Below are 5000 nucleotides of genomic sequence, written 5' to 3'. Positions count from 1 at the left end.
CGTATTACAGAAAAGACGTGAAAAAGTTGGAACGGGTTCAATGGAGAGTAACAAAAATGATTCCTAGATTGAGAAATTTATCTTATGAACAAAGGCTTAAAGAAGTAAAATTATTCAACTTATCAAAGCGAAGACTGCGAGGCGATCTAATAGAAGTGTTTAAAAAGTTTAAAGGATACAGAGTTATTAATGCGGAAGATTACTTTACAATTGATCGATCAAATAGAACAAGAAATCACAATTTCAAGATAAGTGGTAAAAGATTCTCGTCGCACGAAGCCAAACACTTCTTCTTCAATCGAGTCGTTAATGTTTGGAATTCTCTACCCTGAGATATCGTTGATAGTACAACAGTTACGACCTTCAAGAATAGATTAGACAAGTATTTTGAATCCAACCAGCAACTAAGATATTACTCATTGTCGTAATAACGTTAAGTTCTTTCGAATACTGGTGTCCTTGTCCGTTTTTACCGCCCGGTTAGTGGTAGCAGTAATGGTAGTTCTTTCCTCTTTCCTACATACTTTCCATGCAGTTTTTCCATGCTGCATGGTTCTATTTCCTTTCCTGCCAGCTTTGGCTGGAGGGATGGGGGAGGGGGGGGGTGGGGTTGAGCCTTTGTCTTTGCTGTCCTTCATCTTCCACCTTTGATAAGATAGTTAGTGAAGTTTGTCACAAACAGCCTCGTAAGGACCATCAGGTCTGTTGTTGTTTGTTCTTCCTTTGTGTCCCTTCCCTTCTAACAAAACCTTTCCCTTAATCAGCTGAGGAGAAATTTTAATTTAGGAAAGAAAAAAGAAGAAAAAGGTATAAGATGAGACTTTCTTCAGTAATCGATAAACAGGTAAAGACTTTTGTTATTAGTGAAGGATTTAGAGGAGGAGGAGGAGGAGGGGGAGGAGGAGGAGAAAGAAAGATAGATAGATAGTGAAGGAAAATAATAGGAAGGGTAAAAATAATAAACAAAAAATAAGAAAGAGGAATAGAAAGAAGAAAGAGAAAGAAGAAAGGCAAAGATGGAGGAGAAAGAAAGAAGGAAGGGAAGAAAAATAATAGAAGGAAAAAGAAAAAATGTGAAAGTGACAAAAGTGTAAAAATATATAAGGAGAGAGAGAGAGAGAGAGAGAGAGAGAGAGAGAGAGAGAGAGAGAGAGAGAGAGAGAGAGAGAGAGAGAGAGAGAGAGAGAGAGAGAGAGAGAGAGAGAGAGAGAGAGAGAACACACACACACACACACACACACACACACACACACACACACACACACACGTATCACAATAATCAATAAATTTCATAACACACACTCACTCACACACACACACACACACACACACACACACACACACACACACACACACACACACACACACACACACATGACTCAGCTTGGCCAGGTAAGCGGAAGTTCTGTAAGAGGTCACGAGAGGTCACGAAGAGAGGGGGAGGAAGAGGAGGAGGAGGAAGAGATAGAGGAGTGGAGAGAAGGGGAGGGGGGGAAGGGGGGTATATGGGGGTATTAATGGTCCCTTCCCTCTCCCTTCCGTCCTTTTCTTAACCAGGGATGGAGTATTCGCATTCGGTTCTCGTGTTCCAGTCATTCGAGTACCGTCTTTGGGTGTGTTCGTGTAATGGTGGTGTATAGCACAAGTTCATGAGCTCATCTTACTGTTGCATAACTTTAGAACAGTACCAGACCCAGCTACGTCACGGTGTTCTTCAGTGAATAGTGTTAATCAATGTATTCATTAATATTTTCAAGAAGTATTCGTATTTGTATTAGAATTAAAACCAATGAAGTGTATTCGAATTCGTATTTGTTGGAGAAGGAGAATGAGGAGGAGGAGGAGGAAAAGGATGATGATGAGGAAGAGGAGAAAGAAGAGGAAGAGGAGTAGAAGGAGGAGGAAGGGGAGGAGCAGATAACGTAGAAGTAAGAAGTGATATATATAAAAAACATGGCTCTGTATAAAAAAGAGCAAGAAAACTTGATAAATACTTAGAACTAGGAGAGAGGACGAGGAGGAGGAGGAGGAGATAATTATGGAGAAATGTCTCGCATAACTTAGAGAATAATTATAATGAGTTAAGAGACAATGAAAGGATTAGACCTAATTGTGTGTGTGTGTGTGTGTGTGTGTGTGTGTGTGTGTGTGTGTGTGTGTGTGTGTGTGTGTGTGTGTGTGTGTGTGTGTGTGTGTGTGTGTGAGAGAGAGAGAGAGAGAGAGAGAGAGAGAGAGAGAGAGAGAGAGAGAGAGAGAGAGAGAGAGAGAGAGAGAGAGAGAGAGAGAGAGAGAGAGAGATTACATTCTGTGTGTGTGTGTGTGTGTGTGTGTGTGTGTGTGTGTGTGTGTGTGTGTGTGTGTGTGTGTGTGTGTGTGTGTGTGTGTGTGTGTGTGTGTGTGTGTGTGTGTGTGTGTGTGTGTGTGTGTGTGTGTGTGTGTGTGTAGATAAATAAATACCAAGCCGCTTACGAAAGGATAATCTCATAAACACACACACACACACACACACACACACACACACACACACACATGAACGTCAAATCGTGTTTATGTGCGCGTAAAAGTCCACATGACGTAAAATAGAGCGTGAGAACGTGAGTTAAGACGATTGGAAGGGAAGGGAAGGGAAGGGAATGATAGGGAAGGATAGGGAAGAAAGGGGAGGAAAGGAAGGGGAAGGGATGGGATGGGATGGGGAGGGAAGGAATGCGAAGGGAAGGGAAGGGACGGGACGGGGGGGGACGGGAAGGGAAGGGAAGGGAAGGGAAGGGAAGGGAAGGGAAGGGAAAGGAAGTGGAGGGAAGGAATGCGACGGGAAGGGATGCAAAGGGAAGGGAATGAATGAGAAGAGAAAGGAAAGGAAAAGAAGGGACGGGAAAGGAAGAAAAGGGAAAGAAAAGGAAAGAGAAGTTGGGAAAGGAAGGGAGAGTTGGAAAGAAAGGAAGGAAGGAAAATAAGAGAAGGGAAAAGAAGGAAATGGAAGGGAAAAATACAAAATGAAAAAAGGAAGAGAAGGGAAAGGAAGAGAAGGGAAAGAAAAGGAAAGAGAGGTTGGGAAAGGAAGGGAGAGTTGGAAGGAGAGGAAGGAAGGAAAATAAGAGAAGGGAAGAGAAGGAAATGGAAGGGAAAAATACGAAATGAAGAAAGGAAAAAGAGATGAAGAGAAGAAGGAAGAACAACGGACAGACAGCAACAATTCATTTCCTAAGACTGACCAAACCTTATAATTTTGTGGCGCTCAGTCAGAGTTTTCATTATAAGATCAGCGTTGGGCTTAATATGGAGGGGCTGCCCATTCTCTCTCTCTCTCTCTCTCACACACACACACACACACACAATTTTTCTAAATATTTTTCTCTAATCAAAGTTTAAGGATGTACTCTCTTGTGCGTGTTTGACCACTGTGACCGCATGTGACAACTTAAGAGGAGGAGGAGGAGGAGAAGTGACCACCCTCCAATATTTTCTTCCTCCTCTCAAGGTCTTCCTCGGAGGCGTGACTGACTAGGATAATTACTCTTCTTCCTCCTCCTCCTCCTCCTCCGTAAGTTAAGGGTAGTAATTTCCTCTTATTTCTCTCTTTACTATAAAATTTCCATGTCCCTTTCTTCCTTAAAGGTACATGGTGTTCTCTTCTAACTATTTCCTGCCGGCACGTTGCCGGAGGGAGAGGTAGGTGGGGAGGAGCCTTCATCTATTCTATCCTGTCCTACCACACGTAGATCACTAGTAGCAGCGGTAGTAAACAGACACCCTCGCCATAGACCGACAGGTCTTCTGGTGTCTGTTTTTCCTATGTATTCCTATGTATTCCTCCTCCTCCTCTTAGTGTTAGCTTAGTTGTCGTATTCTTCCTTTTCGTGCCAGCCTCGGCTGCAGGGACTGGTGGGAGGGGAGGAGCCTTCATCTTTGCTGTCCTGTGTCTCTGACTCGTAGGTTAGAGTAGATGGTAGCAACGACAAACAGCCTAGTTAGGACCAAGAGGTCTGTTGCTGTTTGCTTTTCCTTTGTACTCCTCCATTACACTTTTTTTTCTCTTCTCCAATTTATTTTCAACCTATTATAGTTTCCTTCTTTTACCTCATCTTCTTCTATCTCCTCCTCCTCCTCCTACTTTTTTTTCCTTCCTCCTCCTTCTTCTCCTTTCTTAATTTTTGTTCTCCTCTTCCTTCTCCTTTCTTAATTTTCTTCCTTCCTATTCCTTTTTTTTCTTATTTTTCTTTTAACCTTCAAGTATGTAATTATCTCTCCTCTTCACCTCTCTATCTTTCCTCAACTTCCTCCTCCTCTTTCCTCCATCTTCTCTTCCTCCTTTTCTTTATCTCGTTTTGCTTTCTTCCTCATATCGTATTTTTCTTTTTTCTTACTTCCTATTCTTTTTATTTTCTATCATTCCTTCCCATTACTTTCTTTCTTCCCTTCCCTTCCATTTCGTGATCTTCCTTTCCTTCCCTTCCATCTCTACCCTTCCCTTTCTTTCCTTCCTTTCCTTCCTTTCCTTCTCTTCCATTCTTTTCCCTTCCCTTCCTCCTCCTCCTCTCCCTCCTCATATCCCATTTACCTCCCTTCCCTCCTCCTCCCCCTCCATTCCCTTCCCTTCCCTTCCCTTCCATTACCTTCCCTTTCCTTCTTCCATTTACCTTCCATTTCAGGTTAACCGCAGGTAGTCTTAAGGGAAGAAGAAGGAGGAGGAGGAGGAGGAGGAGGAGGAGGAAGAGAAGGGCAGGTTCAAGAAAAAGAGAGAGAGAGAGAGAGAGAGAGAGAGAGAGAGAGAGAGAGAGAGAGAGAGAGAGCAGTCACACCTTTATTAATACCTGCTGATTCTGATTCTCTCTCTCTCTCTCTCTCTCTCTCTCTCTCTGGAGGAGGAGGAAGATGAGGAGGAGGAGGAAGATGAGGAGGAGGAGGAGGAGGAAGAGGAGGAGGAGGAAGAGGAGGAGGAGGAGGAGGACGAAGAAGAAGAAGAGGAGAAGGAGGAGGATTTGGGAGGAAGAACACCT

General features: G+C 43.3%; 1 protein-coding gene across 2 annotated transcripts in view; it reads right to left on the bottom strand.

The window, feature by feature from the left end:
- Nucleotides 1–5000, bottom strand: part of LOC126983918 (lactosylceramide 1,3-N-acetyl-beta-D-glucosaminyltransferase-like) — a 158967-nt gene that overhangs the window by 99110 nt on the left and 54857 nt on the right. The window lies entirely within an intron of this gene.

The sequence above is a fragment of the Eriocheir sinensis genome, chromosome 55 (genome assembly GCF_024679095.1).
Source record: "Eriocheir sinensis breed Jianghai 21 chromosome 55, ASM2467909v1, whole genome shotgun sequence".
NCBI lineage: Eukaryota > Metazoa > Arthropoda > Malacostraca > Decapoda > Varunidae > Eriocheir > Eriocheir sinensis.
The sequence above is the reverse complement of the archived record's forward strand: the minus strand, read 5'-3'. Positions and strand labels throughout refer to the sequence as shown.